The sequence below is a fragment of the Amblyomma mixtum genome, chromosome 7 (genome assembly GCF_055824585.1).
Source record: "Amblyomma mixtum isolate Tamu chromosome 7, ASM5582458v1, whole genome shotgun sequence".
In the NCBI taxonomy this organism is placed as follows: Eukaryota; Metazoa; Arthropoda; class Arachnida; order Ixodida; family Ixodidae; genus Amblyomma; species Amblyomma mixtum.
Genome location: NC_143018.1, coordinates 8808484 through 8825255, shown reverse-complemented (window position 1 = coordinate 8825255; position 16772 = coordinate 8808484).

Genomic DNA, 16772 nt, shown 5'->3' with positions numbered 1-16772 from the left:
AGTGCTTTGCGGGGGAGCTAACCACAGGGAACTAGTGCGTTCTTCAATTGTGACTATACCTTATTGCCAAAAGCAATCGAAACCAAGGAGCATTGCGGATTGTTTCTATTTATTTATAATTGCTGGTGTTGATCGCTGGGATATTAAAGCCTGAAACGCATGTAAGCGAAAAAGAGAGCGACGCGACAAGCGGCGCGACGAAGGCGAACATAGTTCGCTCTGTCGCGTACAAGGGGAAGACGCATGCACGCGACAACGCGAAACCGACGGCAACGCGAAACGGCGACAGCGCTCAGTGTTGCTGGCATAGCACACCGCAAAGGTATTCGCAAATGAACAACAGTAAAAAAAATTGCGAGAATTTAAACCGGCCGCCGTTAAACCCGCCACAAGATAAAAGCCTGTAACGCATTTCTGTGAAATAGTAAATTCCAGTTCTGCATGCAATGCTTTCCTTGTCAGGCAAATCTGCTACGCGGCAGCGCTCATTTTCTAACGAATGATAACGATCGCTCGACGACAGCTAAGACCACATGCATGAAACATAAATGAGCGCATTCACTTCGTAAATGTCCAGTCTGCCTACTGAAGCAGTTAGCAGTCAATGAAACCAACTCAATGAAATTGTTTACAAAACTGGTGCGCCTGGTGCACCGACGGCTTCTGCAACTCGGCGCCAAGCCGCATCAGAATGGCCGCGATGTTTATAGTACCTGTGCTGCAGGTCCCTCATAAGGCGCTCATTGAAGTTTTGGTTGGCCGTCGTTTTGTAAGAAGCGCGAATGCGCGGCGATCGCAATGCAACGCTTCAAAAAAAAAAAAAAAGCACGCGAAATGACCGGCAGTGACGTACGCTGAGCGGTCATGCTATTGGCTGATCGCGCATGCACTTCCGGGCGAACGGGCGAAATTTTCTATTTCGGCAGATCCGAGCCAAGCGACACATACATTTCCGTTCGCGCAAAGCTTCGCGCGACGCGTGCCGCCGTCGCGTTCGCGTTCGCGTGAGTTTTCGCGTGCATGCAACTCAGCCTTAATTGCGTATTTATTTGATCGCTCACAGATAAATGATCAGAAAACAGAATAAAAAATAAAATAATAAATAAACTTCCAGGGTGACGACGACGAACTGCTAAGGGCATTAACGAAAGATAATGTCAACCACCTTTGGATCTTTGACATGCACTGACACCGCACAGCACACGAGCGCCTTTTGCGTTCCGCCTAGATCGAAACGCGGCCGCCACGGTCGGGTTCTATCCGGGGTACTTCCAGTGCCGCGTTTCTGCCGCATCGTGGTGGTGGTGAAAAACTTTTATTTGAAGGCCTAAAAAAAAAAAAAATCTCTGCCTCTCCCGTAACCGAGAGTAGAGCAAGCATGAAATGTTTACGGGCATAACACATTGCTTGTAGATGGTACTAGTCAAAATCTTGAAATGGGTCTAGTGTTCGTTGTCGGCAGGGCAGGGGCGAGCAGTCTTCTTCTGTGGCGTATCACCCGCAAAGATATCGCTTTCCGCAAGACGCTTACTACCTCTCGTTTTATCAGGCTCCATTGCTCGGCTTAAGCAGCTGTGACGGTGGCGGCATTGAAATGCAGGACGATGCAGAAGCGTACGCGGACACGACGAGACGCAGGCCTGACACGAATATATATGCAGCCCATTCGAATACTCAGCGAGCATGTATACATCTGCCTGCCAAAGGGAGCAACGTCATGAGCTGAAGGCCCAGCGGCCGGTCTTTTACATGCGTGAGTGTGGGACCGCAGCGCCATCCTTGGAGAGGGCGCGAAAGCAGTTTTCTGCCGAAAGCCCTTCTCGCCCTGGAGCTCCCCTCTTTCTATGTAGAAAACCAGCGAGAAGGACGCATTCACAAGGAGGAGAAGTACACAGGACAACGCTGGACAACTTCTCCTCCTTGTGAATGCGTCCTTTTCGCTGGTTTTCTACATACCATGCACCAACTGGCCCAACAAGCTACGCTTCTTCAATCCCCTCTTTCTCTAAGCGGCCTTCTCTAAAAGCCCCTAACAGATCATGTATGACAACGATGTGTATCGTGGCATGTATGTGCTTTTTGCACGCGTTATTAGAAATCGGAAATTATAATTCCGTGCATTATCAAATGCACAGCTCGAGTGATATCTTGATGAACATTGAGAAGACACTTGCAGCAGTTATTTTTGTGACTCGTTTGGAGAGCAACCGGCGCTTGTATGCCGGTCCCGCAGGAGGGCTTAGAGAGTCTCATTGAATCTCGTTAAATCTCGTACGGTGCCCGGATGTTCTCGTTTCAGTGCCCGGACGAGTAGGATTCAGTGCCCGGATGTTGGCTCTTGGTCTCGGCGTGACGTCACCACACTGCCGACAACGGGAGCTAAAAGCATTAAAAGAAAAAACAGCCGCATGCCGCCGGCGGGATTTCAACCCACGGCCTCCGAATACACATGCACACAAATGCACCGTTTCTCCTCGCTCGTGTTGTCTTTTTTTTTTTTTTTGTCCCTCGTCGAATTTCGCGCTGGTCGTCAGAATGAACACCAACCTATATAGCGTGCTTCATCTTAGACTTTACGCAGTTTTTAAAAACAGGTTTTCGGAGTAAGAAGAGCGATTTTTTCGGCATAGCATTGTCAGCGGTGTAGTACGTGCTAACCAGCAGGCTAACCAGCAGGCTGGTTAAGCGATATTGAATAGGTAACTTTTCGAGCACAGCTCTATGGTGCCCGTTCCTGCGTTTCGCGGCGTCGCCGTTGTCCCTCGTAACCAGCTCCGCAGCCTGGGCAGCGCTCTGCTCTGGCTGCGCGCGCTCCTGGGCGCCATTTCTCCCACACGCGCAAGCCGAACGCGTAGCCGCCGCCGTTCGCCACTGCGTGTTTGGTTTATGGGGTTTAACGTCCCAAAGCGACTCAGCTATGAGGGACGCCGTAGTGAAGGGCTCCGGAAATTTCGACCACCCATGGGGTTCTTTAACGTGCACTGACATCGCACAGCACACGGGGGCCTCTAGAATTTCGCCTCCATCGAAATTCGACCGCCGCGGCCGGGATCGAACCCGCATCTTTCGGATGAGTAGCCAAGCGCCATAACCGCTGGGCCGCGGCGTGACCAAAAAACAAAGCTAGCGGCGGGCTTCCCTGAAACAGTATATCTCTGTCCAATTTTACACGTTTCCGTTGACAGGTGCAATCCCGGCGACTATCCACTGTAAGACGTACTGCTCACGCCTTTGCTCACGATTACTCATAGCTTATGACACTTGTATACACAGTAAAAAAAATTGCACCCTTAAAAGTGTAACGCTGACGACTGCACCCTTTCCACACCCTTATATTTTCTTTTTTTTTTAACGGTGCGCTGAGCATGGTAGCGTCTTTTATGCGCCCTTCAAAGGTGAACGGTTGCAAGGGTGTTGTAGCTCCTTCGGTTGCAAGGGCGCGTAAGGGTGTACAGGTGTTCTTTGACTTGTCGAACAATTAATATTGGATTTGCTCAATCAAGCGTGGTTTTAAAATGTGATCTATTCGAGCTTTCTATTAAATGACACCTGCAGACTTGATGCGAGCAGCTATGACTGCGATTCGCGTCCCTATAATGTGGTAATTACGTGAATTATTTCACCTGAAGTGCTAAGTATCACTGAATCCAAATAGGGGCTCGCTGAAATGGCATGTATAAACTTGGAGAAAGTATGCTTGTCATGGCAAGCAAGTAATGTGCGCAGCAGTGGTGTCTTCTGTGTTGTACTCTGTCAGCTCAGTAGCATTGTATGATTCATTCCAGTTACGTTTATACCTGTTGGTGTTCCTTTGGCTAAAATACGTGTCGCATTATAGGATCTTGTTACAATTAGCTTTTTTTTCTTTTTTTAATGTATTCAGGGAAATCACGCCGTGCAGACATCACAAATTCGACTTCACAGCAAACAGGCTCAGAAACACCCTGAAAGACGCACCTCGGTATTATAATTATGGTTAGGGGTGACGTAATGGTAGTGCAAAGTTAAACAGGTCGTCAGAAGCTTTCGTGCGGTATGTTCAGATTCCTACCGAAAGTGCACTAAAAAAGATGATCAGCGTCTTTTAAAGCAATCAAAATCTACGAAACTGTTAAGCAGTCGGAAAAAGGGTGCAACTGTAACGATCACACCCATACTATGGGTGTGACAAGCATGCTTTGCACATTTTTGGGAGGGTGGCGAAATGCAGAAATGGGAGAAATGCACCTTTAAGGACGCAAATTTTTTAAAAGTGAACATATAACAGACGCGCCCAGAGCGGGATCGAGAATCGTTGCGACGCGCGTCCATGCCGATGGTATGCGGACACAAAAACCGGCCGCTTTCTGCAAGATCAGAAAGCAGGAAGCTGTGGCAAAGAATGCATTTCTGTATTACAGACATGACACTCCTGAGGTGGAGCAAATGCCGACATCACTAATGTGAGGCATAACACAGGCTGCACTTTACAAATTAACGATTCTTGCTAAAAATCACGGTAAAGTTTTCGAAGCGACAGAGAAGATATTTTCCGACAACCACTGCAATTAAGAAAAAACGGTTGCCTGCTTCGGATTCATGCAGCCCCTACATTCTAGCGCGGAGGGTCCCAGATTCCGTGTCAATACTGGTTGGAAGTGTCTGTGATCCCCCGGACTTTAAGGTTTGATTGTACAAAGGAAGAAGAGGAAAGTGCGCGGTCCTGTTGACTGGCCTCTGCAGGGCAAATATCGCTGCCACGTGCAAATAGAAAATAAATAAAAGGCAGAAATTCGCGCGTCCACGTGCGTGTTTATGGCCAAGGCCCGGCCCCTAACTTTGCGGTGGAAAGTTTTAAATTCCGCAAATTGAGAACAATGTGTCCGGAAGTTCCGCAGGAGGCATCAAATAGTTCTTCAGAATGCACCTCGCGTTATATTCGTAGCCTTGGAGTATTTGAATGTATTGAAGTTCGACTTTTTTCCTCAGAGGTTTTTCAACATACCGGGTGTCCCAGCTAAATGTAACCAAACTTTTAAAAAAGGCCAAGTGTCCTAGTCCAGTGAAACCAACTCATGGTTGTTCGTAGTCGCGTGGCCTATAGTCTTGAGCATTTTTTCGCTCTTCAAAGTTAAATAATTAGTTAAGTTTAATTAGCTAACTTTTTAATTATTAACTTCAGGAAGAAAGTGTCAATGCAACAGTTTTAGATCACCTCGAAAAACCGCTAGTAGTGCTGTTTCCGTCAAGTTACGATTTACGTAGCTTCATTTACGAGGTCTGTTAGAAAAGTATCCGACTTTATTTTTTTTTTGCGAACACCTGATGGATATGAAACAAGCGCGCTTGCACCAGCCGACCTTGAACCTTCGTGCGCATGTACGAATATTTTCCGGCCTGCCGATAGCGTCAGTCGCTGGGACGCAGCGTTTGAGTGAGGCAGTGCGCAGTGCTTTCGTCGGTTTTTTATTACAAGGAAAATGGCGGAGCGACAGGAGCAGCGCTACTGCATCAAATTTTGCCAGAAACGGGATTGCAACCAAGTAGAAACTGTTCGGAACATTCAGTGCGGCTTTCTGTGAAGATGCTATGAGCAGCAAACAAATTAAACAGTGGTACAATTGGTTTAAAGATGGCCACACATCGGCGGAGAGCGAGCCACGCTCCGGTCGGCCATCAACATGCCGAAATGACTAGGTCATTGCCGAAGTGAACGCTGTGGTGATGCGGGACCGTCGTGTGACTATCCGAGAAATTGTGCAAGAGGTGGACATCAGCAATTTTTCTGCACATTCCATTATCCCCGAAGATTTGACCATGGAGAGAGTCGCGGCGAAATTCGTGCCGAAACTGCTCACGGCGGAGCAAAAGCAGCTTCGTGTTGAAGTCTCGCAGGACATGCTAGATTCCACAAACAGTGACCCAGACTTCATAAACACCATAATCACTGGTGACAGGTCTTGAGTGTACGGGTACGACCCGGAAACCAAATCCCAGTCGTCACAGTGGAAGCATTTCATGTCACCGAGACCAAAGAAGGCCCGCCAAGTATACGCAGCAAAGTCAAAGTGATGCTGACAGCTTTCTTTGACTCCCTCTGTGTGGCACACCACGAGTACATACCCTACAGGGTCAAACAATGACCAAAGAGTACTACAGTTGAGCCCACTTATAACGAACTTGATCGTCACGCGGCATTTGTTCGTTGTATCCAAAGTTCGTAGTAAGTGGACCACCTATAATACGGGCAAAAAGAGCAAGCGAGACGAAAGTTAACTTTATTTTTGAAAAAAGTCCATGATGCATGTCTGCTTGTTCAAAGCTGATCGCATCGCTGCCGTTTCTTATTTTTCCAGCGTGGTAATATGTTCATCGCCAAGGCCTCTGCTGCACACGAGTTCCTTAAGCGACGCGATGTAACCGATCGCGGTTGAAGCGTTCACAGCAACCGGCGGTAGAGCAGCATCCTCGTCATCGTCCTCGTCGGTCTCTGGGCAGTCAGGAAGGGCTTGCACTTCACGCACAATAGCTTCGTCAGTGCATGGCTCCGCAATGTCGGCGTCGTCATCAGCAGAAACGAAATCGTCCCAGGCAACGTCAGGTCCGGCCAGCTGCGTGTCAACGACGTGTTGCCACAAGCCCTCCTGCGACCAGCCTTCCGGTGGATCATCTATGGCGTCCTCAGTGCCTGGGCCCATAAAGCCCGCCTTGCAGAAGCAATTTGCTATGCACCCCGCGGTGAGTTCCATCCACGCCGCTTTCAACATCTCCACGGCGGCAAGCAAGCTGATGCGAACTGGCATGGCAGCATCAATTGCGATCAACAAGCGTTGGATGACGCGCCGCCGGTAGCACACCTTGAACGCATGAATGATGCCCATATCCAGCGGCTGAATTTTGCAGGTTGCAAAGGGAAGCAAGAAGACCACTGTCACCGCACTCAAGGAAGGCTGCACATGGTGCGCCGCACAGTTATCCAGCACGAGCAGGACCTTCCTGTTTTTTCGTGCCATGTCGCGGTCGAACTTGACAAGCCACTCGGCAAATAAGTCACGACTCATCCAGGCTTTTGTATTGTTCCTGTAGCGTACGGGCACGCAGCTTCCAAAGCATCGCGGCTTACGTGACTTGCCGATGACAAAAGGGAGCCGCCGGTCACTGCCGTCCATGCCACTGCCGCGTCGTGTCAGGGGAACACAAAGTGCGCGAAATTCGCCTGCCGCGCGTTCGCAGTCGAGCGAAACCGCGCCAAACACCGCCGGCTCGGTCAACTACGGGGGCCCGACAGCTTAGCGTTCGCTCTAACCGAGTGTTGAGGCCACAACAGTTCGTTCTATGTGAGACACTGTGCCATTGTCCCAATATATATTTTGACGGTAGCACCGCCCTCGTTCGTACTAAGCGAGCGTTCGTTATATCTGCGGCTGTTATAAGTGGGCTCGACTGTATAGGGACGTCCTGCGTCGCCTACATGGTGCTGTGCGGCGCAAGAGACCGGAGTTGAGGTCAACAGGAAATTGGCGCATCCATCACGACAATGCTCCTGAACATTCCTCGCACTTGATTCAGACTTTTTTGGCGAAAAACCAGACTCCTGCAGTTCCACAGACTCCTTACTCTCCTGATATGGCCCCCTGCGACTTCTGGCTGTTTCCCAAAGTCAAGAGGACATTGAAAGGAGCGCGATTTCAGACAGGAGAGGACATTATGGCTGCAACGACAGCTGAGCTAAACTCCATTCCGAAAGAGGCCTTTTCGGAATACTTCCAACAATGGCAGCATCGCTGGGAGAAGTGTCTGGAGTCCCAAGGAAGGTTATTAGGTTTCCAACGCTCCAGTTGTGCTAATTTTTTTTCTTCGGCCAAAGGTCGGATACTTTTCTAACAGACCTCGTATTGGCCTTAAAAGAAAGTTGTCACGTGACCAGCTGCTCGCTCACTTCTTTGCCCCAATGTGCACCCAAAGTCTCATCGAGGAGAGGACTTCAGAAAAAATGGATTTTATTCTTTAAGGCGCGTCTTGGGACGTTGAAGTGGCACAGTTGTCATGTGGAAGCTTTTTCTTATTGTGAGGGTTATGGTTAAAGGCCGCTAAAAAAAACTACTTTACGTAAATATTACTTTGCTGCAAATGTCTCAGTAAGCTGTTTCTCAAAGTGATCTAAAACTTTTCCATTGGCACTTTGTTCCTCAAGTCAATAATTAACAAGTTAGTTAATTAAGTTTGACTAATTAGTCGACCTTGAAGAACGAAAAAAATACTGCAGACTAGGTCACACGACTCTAAAAAACCCTCATTTGGTTTCAGACGGCTAGGACACCCCGTGTTTTTTAAAAGTTCGGTTACATTTAGCTGGGACACCCGGCATATAGCGAAAGTGAACTCCGCCAGCAGGCCTATAGCCTTTAGAAGTCAGCTTTTTAACCCCCTTGGGGCAAAGCGTGCGGAGTGCAAATGCAAAGGAGATGGTGGCTGTGAAAAGAAGGGGTGCGGGTCGTTGAGAGAGAGGAGGCGAGTTGAGTGGAGTATGGAAAGCAAAGAAGGGCAGACGGCTGCGGAATAGGGGTTTCTTGTTATTGCGTAGAGGGAAAACTCGCGACGCTCCACTTCGTACGCCATAGAGAGACGCAGAAATGCCGGGAAGAATTCGTATTTGGCTTGGCTGTTGTTGGCATGAAATGTAGATTTAACCATAACATGTGACTCTTCTCTCGGCAATTCTCGAAAAATACTGTGATACTTTCCGTACCAGCTACTACCAGCCTAACACTTGTGTGAAGTTTATTGAAAGGGCGAAAAATACATTATTTGAATACTTTCATCTGCACCAAGACGAGAATCTCGCGGCGCAGCTGCCCATTTTGAGGCAGAATCCATGAAATTTGGCCGCCGCGGCCGGTATCGAACCCTCGCATTTAGGGCTGCTGACCCGAAAGACGCGGGTTCGATCCCGGCCGCGGCGGTTGAATTTCTTTGGAGGAGAAATTCTAGAGGCCCGTGTACTGTGCGATGTCAGTGCACGTTAAAGAACCCCAGGTGGTTGAAATTTCCGGAGCCCTTCACTACGGCGTCCCTCATAGCCCGAGTCGCTTTGGGGCGTTAAAACCCATACACCAAACCAAACCACATCAAATCATGTTTTTGGCCCAACATGAACCAAGCCAAATAGAAACCTCGTATTCCCGGCGTTTCCGCGATGGATGAAAGCTCGCATAGACGGTGGCCCCAGCTTTCCCTCCAAGTGTTATCGACAAACTCTATGAGGCGCAAGACTGGGCAGCTGGAACACCGGCGGTGGCGGCAGATGCTGCAACATGCGTGGGAGGTTCCGTTCATTAAAGTAACGGATGCTTGGCTTCCCTCAGTAAAACGGTTAGTTGAGCGAGTTGGTACATCTTGAGAAAAAAAACAGCGCAGGAACAGGGACACAAGAAAGGAGACGACCCAGTGCCTGTTCCGTCGTCTCCTTTCTTGTGTCCCTGTTCCTGCGCTGTTTTTTTCTCAACTTGGCTTCCCTCGATTGTGGCGCAGGCACCTGTAGTGTCGCCTCTTAAATAACGTCGAAGTGTCCACTCATTCTATATTTTAGCGTGCTGTCGGTGTTTCTTTACTGGGGGCATGGGTGAGTTTACGGTGCTTGGCTATGGTTGGCCTGAGGAGTTTTTCGTAATATTTTTTTTTTTATTACGAAAGCAATACTGCTCTCACTTTCGAGCCATTAGCGTGGTCGTGGCGCTTCCACCATTGACCTTTAGCTGACCCCTGTGGTGACGTCACGCCAGACCGAGAGAGACAGGGACCCAGCTCACGCGGTTAGCATGGGCGTGGCGGAGCTGCCACGGCGCACTGCGCAGCTGCCGCGAGAGGGCGCGCGCACACACCATTATCACGTGACCATGTGACATCGCGCCAGACCGAGAGACAGGACTCCAGCCGCCCCAGCTCGTGCGGTTAGCATGGCCGCGGCGGAGCTGCCACGGCGCACTGCGCAGCTGCCGCGAGAGGGCGCGCGTTGCTATGACGTCACACCAAGGGGGTAAAGGTGGGGGAGCAGCTCGGTTGCTCCCAGTTGCCGTGGTGGAGCTGCCTCGGTATGTCGTATGATGTGTATAAGGCAAAGCTCCAACGAAATGCAGCAGCCAGGAAACGCCGGCGCGCTGAAAAAACAGATGAAGAGGTGGTGGCTCGGCTCGAGCCAGTAGGCAGGCCCGTGCATTTCATTTCATCCTTCTCCCAGTCACAACAACAACCGTCGGCGCAAGGCGGCGGTAGACACGGCGGATGCGGGCTGAAGAAACGGATGAAGTTGCTTTCGTAATTTCCGGGCTTAACCAAGCTGAGCCTCTGCCAATTTTTTTAAATTATCCTCAGTTCTGACATTTTTCTATTACATCCTACAGATGTCCGTAGTAATAAAAGCATTTAAAAAATAGAATTTAGCTCCTCGCGCAATTCCGCGAAAAATGCTTAAACCGGCGATTTGCCGTGGAATCGCGGGAAGCTAGGGGCCTTATTTATGGGTCACTCTTGTAGGAAATGGTCCCATTTGAACCGTGCATTTTTTCGACTGTTGTAGTTGAAACAAGTTGTTTTGGGAGTGGTCTTCCTATGTAAACTTTTTCCTGTGAAAAATAACTCGAGCCCCCGCACGTTGATGTAGGTATAGTTGATGCAGCAAGGGACAGCATTCTATTTCTTGGCTTTCTGTAGAAACAGTTGAACACCTCATACTCAAATGAGATAGTATCCATCCGGATGTCGATGCAGGCACAGTCACTCTCCCTTAGACCACAATGGTCATGTGAGTGAATCTGCGGTACAAGTTAGCAAACAGCGATTGGGAGATTGGTGGCTGAAAAACAGGGAGGTGACATAAGGTTAGAAGTGTATAGGAAAACGTATTGAAAGAAAATGGCGAGTTTTAATATCAATTTACAAAACAGTTACACAAAGATAAATAAAAAAAAACAGCCGTGCATGGTGGATATTGTCCATCCATCCATCCGAAAGGAAGGAAGGCCCGCCAGCGTGCTGAGAACTCGAACAGAGGAGAGTCATCGGCAGCCAAAGTGGCGGCCGCGTAAGTTCGCGTAATACTGCTGCGCAGGCGACAAGAAAATTCAAACAGCGCTAGATAACTGGACCAGAAAGAGGAGGAGAAAGGAATGAGAAGGAAGAGAGCAGAGAGAAGTCAATACATACCTACAAAAAAGGGTACACGTGCGCACAGTCATACATCCAAATTAAAAAAAAACTACAAAATGACACAATAATCGCACGTGTTGTACCTGCCTTCCAAGCTACCCAATGTCATTTCTTTCGCTGAAAAAACTAAACACGTTTTGCTAACGCAACCATTAGATTTTCTGATGATGTGAAATGCTTCGGCGACTTCTCTGGTAGTTTTGTCACTATGAAAAAATAGCAATTCTGTGTCGTCAAAGAATGGCACGCATTTACACACACTGCAATGACTTGCCAGGTTCGTGTCTTTTTGACCCAATAACTGGCATGCTCCGTAAGTCTAATATTGATGCAACGGCCTGTCTTGCCCATGTAAGTACGACCACATGATAATGGAATTTGGTACAAAACGCCCATCTTGTAATTAACGAAGTTATTCACATGGTTCACCTTGCGGACAGTCTTCCGTTTGACGCCTTCCTGCTTTCTCTGAACTGCTGCCGCTAACTTACCCAGCTTATTAGGAGCAGAAAAAACAACCTTCACGCCATACTTGGCCCCTACATACCCTCTTAAAACGATGCGACAACGCGTGCATATATGGCATGACAAGGATTTTTTTCCCGTCAACATTTTCTTTGGGCTGTCTCAACCATTTCAGTGCTCTAAGAATCTTATTTGCTCCAGCTAGAAGTACGGATAAGCGGCCTCCCTGCATCTCTGGGCTTGGACTACGCGTTTGATAAGGACAAATTCAGATCTAAGAACTGCAAGACGTTCCTCTGAGGGATCTCATGTGTAAACCTCAGTCCAGACCCATGCCGTGAAAAAACATCAAGTAACTCAGGCACACATTCAGTACCCAAAGACCTAACTAGAATCAGGAAGTCGTCCACATACCGAAAAATTCGAATATACCTTCCATTTAAGTCACTCTCTACTTTCCTGTCAACTTAACTTAGAAAAATGTTGCTAAGAACTGGGGCAATTTTGCCACCAATACACACTCCCGACTTTTGCTTAAAAACTGTATCTTCCCACATTACATATGTGTTCTCTAAATAAAAGGATAAAAGTTCCAGGAAGGACCCAATGGAAATGCCACAATCATTTTAGAATACGCACTTATCGTTTTGCTCTGAAATGCAATTCTGAACACATTGCAGGAGCTGATTATGGGGAAGAGAATAAAATAAATCGACCACGACTATGCTAAAACCAGAGCATGAAGCCGGGTTCTCTTTCAAAATAAACTTTACAACTGCCTCCAAGTTTGGCACAACAAACGGGTCAGCAACGGAGTGTGATGACAAATGCTTATTAAGGTATGACGATACCACTACTTGCCAAGTGTGGCGCTCTGAAACTATTGCTCGAAAACGAACGCCAGGCTTATGTGTTTTAGCAGAAAAGAAGATTTCAAGCACAGATTGCTCTGCATCCTTAACTTTATTTGCCAAACTTAGAAACTTTCAATAACGAAACGGCATTTTTCTCATTCTGTACCGGATCCTTTCTAGTCACTTTAAAATGTTTCCTTATGGCCTCACATGCTTTATGTGAAAATTGCTTCTCAGAAAGTACAACAAAGAAGCCTTCTTTGTCGGATTGCACGACGCGCAAACGACTCTCACACAAGAAATCCACCAACGAGCGAATGGTTACGCTCTTTAAGGCACTTGCTACTGGCTACAGCGTCAGCACACTCCGATACACACCTTGGTCTGTTGGAGAGGAGGAATAACCGCGAACTTGACAGGTAACTAGCAACTGAAGTTTATTGAAAAAAGACATGTAACAGCAAAGGTTGCATCTGCGCATAGCGTGCGAGAACGGAGATAGTGACACGTGGAACACACGAGATAGTTAATGAAATACATCGAAAGGAACAAAAAAAAACGAACAAAAAACAATGAAATGCCCGTCACAGGTTTAACAGAAACCGGGTCTCTTTATCTAAAAGCGCCACGGAAGGCTCACTCACACACATATCCTCCTCTCCAACATGTTATTCCTCCTCTCCAACATGTTATTCCTCCTCTCCAACATGTCAGACCAACTGGCCCAAAGCTTCCCCTTGTTGAACCTTGGTCTGTCCTCAGGCTGAGCCTTAGATGACACGTTATGGGCGAAGGCCAACTTTTCATTGGTTCGCAGGGTCGAGGCAGAACTTAGGTCCAAGGCGCAAGGTCTTTTCGTGCCTAGAATCCAAAACGACGTCCTCGAGGACCAACAGCTTTCCTTCTGCAGGTGTTCTTTCTGTGCCTTTCGGAAGGGTTGGTCGGACCGTGTTCCGAAGGAATTCCGTGAGATGATCAATGGACACGCAAGAAGTCCACCAACGAGCGAAACCTATGGTTGCGCCCTTTAAGGCACTTGCTAGTGGCTACAGCGCAGGGACGGGAAGAAAGAACGACGGGGACATCTCGCTGCACTTTGGGAGATGACACGAACCAGCCGCAGTAGGCGCTAAGAAAGAGAACCGAACAACGCTGGGGCTCGTGGTATGGCACACACTACCAGTGCCCGCGGTCTGTGTGAACACTTTTGGAATGGCATGCACTCTGATAGCCCAGCGAATTCAGGAAGCGAGGAAAAGTGAACGGAAGATGGATCGAATGAAGGGGTCGGTGGCCAAGGCGACGCGTATCACGTCCGTCGCCAGAGCCCAGCCGTTTAGTCAAACGGGCAAGTCCTTGTTGCAGCCTGCATCCGAGACTGGACCAAGCAACGCAAAAGTGGACGAGTAAACGCGCAGGTGAGGAGGCCTCAACTTGGAGCAGTTTATGTGGAAACGGTTCAGAAATGCACAGGCAGCGACGAGACTTAAGGCCGGTTCACATGCAAGCGACTGAGCGATTGAGCGACGCGTCGCAGCGAAAATTTCCAACTTGTTGAAACCTCGCCGCTCGTCGCAGCGACGACTCAAAAACAGGTTTTTCCGCCGCGGCGACAGGATTCGCTAGCATTTTCGCTGTCATGTGAAACAGGCTTTACAGATATCACCGGTGCATGCGTAAATGGTCATATCCCTCTCGCAGACACCCTAAAAGACACTAAGTTCGGCAAGACGACTTGGGCGAGTTGGTAACGGTAATCCGTAGCTACAGTGCAACTGACGAGATACATGCTTGGTTTATGGGGTTCATGGGGTTTTAACGTCCTAAAGCGACTCAGGCTATGAGGGACGCCGTAGTGAAGGGTTCCGGAAATTTCAACCACCTGGTGCTTTGCACTGACATCGCACAGTACACGGACCAATATAGAATTTCGCCGACATCGAATCGAAATTCGGCCGACACGGCCGTGATGGAACCCGCGTCTTTCGGGTCAGCAGCCGAGCGCCATAACCACTGAGCCACCACAGCGGCATTGACGAGATACAATTATAGGGAGCGCTGTGTTGTGTCCTCTCTATACTGTGTCTCGTTAAATGCGCTGTAGTTATGGTAAAAGATACCGAGCTTGCGCATTCCGGTTCAAGCTCCGCGCGGCTCTCTCGATCCTTCTCGCTCTTGTGCGATGTTCCTCGCCGCTCCAGCCCGGACGCAAGAAGAACGAAAAACTCCGGAGAAAGCCTCACGTGACAGTTTTTAAGCCCAGCTATATAAAAAAAGAAATTCCGTCCATTTGCGTAGTCAGGCCAAATGCAAATAAGGTGCGGGCACTGTGTGGCCGTAGTCTAGCCTTATTCATCTTGGTTTTGCATTGTTTATGGTGGTTATGCTTTGTTGTTCATGATATTGCTATTTGATTAAAGTGCTGTATCAAATGTATTCTCTGTGTTGCAAGTTTTTGCATGGCATGGATGAAGCACAGTTTATTACAGTCGCTCTACGCATGCATCCGGCTTCGCGGCGTTTGTGTGCGGAAAAGCAGGCGGCCCACCTGCCACCTAAATCACTTGACCTTGTGACGTCATCACAACCTGTCCACCGTGCCAGGTGAACACCTGTTAACTGCGTAGTAACCATATTCTCGGGTGTAACCAGATGCAGATTACACATGCCGACCTACATATTTACTGTACATACACACCTGGGCACGTTGCCCCCGGTTGCTCCGAGGATTCAGAACGCATCAGGTTTTCAACGAGACCGCGTTAAAGGCCTCATTCACCAGAAAATCCGGTGTCTGCGTTGGAAGCGAAAAATCACGGGCATGGCTCTGGCGGGTGGTCCCCAGAGAGCAACTTCGGAGGCAGGTGCGCCACCTATAGTCACGTGACCTTGCAGCGTCATCACAACCTGCCCACCGGATAGTGAGCAAACTGCCCTCCGTAGCGGGTAGCTCGGGAAGCGCAACCTGGACCGCACAAGGCCCACCGCTGGGAGCACCCGCCATCGCAGCGCAGTGGCGCATCGCTCAACCGCCGCGCCACAGCGCCAGGAGGGGTATGAGGACTCCCAAGGATCTATGAATGTGCAGAGAATGACCTACTGCATGTTTGGGAATTAACCCATTACGCTATCGCGCCGTACCCTTAAGGAGGAGCTTAAAGGGCTACTGTGGCGGCTTTAGAATTCGATGAGTTTAAGGTTGCCGAATGTGCGAAACGTGCACGTAAAGCCTGCGAAATCGTTTTGCTCTAGCATTTAAAATGGTGGCGTAATCGCCGAATAAAGTCGTCGTCGGCGTTCAGGCTTCTCTGAAGTGCACAGCGACGGGCAGGGCCCCGATAATGACGTCACGTATGACGGCACTACGTTTCCAGCGAAGAAACGGTTATTCCATGGCAGAAAACCAACGCCATCGAAGGTGAAGCTCACGATGCATTGTTTGGCGCTATCTGACGACACACAGCAGCATGCAGGCGTAAGCAGCGAACATCTGAAATTTCGGCAACAATGACGTCACTGCCGAGTTTCCCCGCAGTCCTCCAACGTAGTGAGAAGAAGCCTAAAAACATTGTCGCGGTTTTAATCGATGATTATGACATCATTTTAAACGCTAGTGCAAAAATACTTTTCATGCTTTATCTAGAAGCTTGATAGATTCGAATTCTTGAATAACCTCGAATTCTCAAAAAACCGTTACAGCTTCCCTTTAAGTGTCCCCTCCAATTCTTTTTTCTTCCCCTGAGTGCGGGTTTAAGTGCTAGCGCACTAAAAAATAAAAGGTGGTCCGCACGTGAAAGCCCGCGGCGCGTTTAATTACAACGAAAACAGCGCAAACTTCCGGGTCTCGGCCCTCACGTGGGGACGACCTTTAAAGGGACAGTGAGGAGAGCACTATTAATATTTTTTTTTTATAGCAAAATCCGATAGTTCGGCATGTCATGGCTTTGTTGCCACTTGGCCGGCAGCGAAAGATGCATTTATTTCTAAGAAATTTGGATTCGAAGTTGAAAAAGTTTTTCCCGCCGCTCTGATTCAAACTTGGGATTCTCCTATGACGACACAGGACTAAGTGACGTAAAACATGACGTGAACATGACGTAACCCAGACTCCGTGATTTCTGGCCGCCAGCAGTGCGGCCTAGCAGCAGCCGAAACGAAAGCTACTGCCGGCCGCACGTTGAAGGCCTCTATCGGCTATTGCGGCCGTCGCTACCGTCGCTTCGTTTACGTTTGCACCGGCGTTTTGCCAGCGTTACGATGGATGCCGCT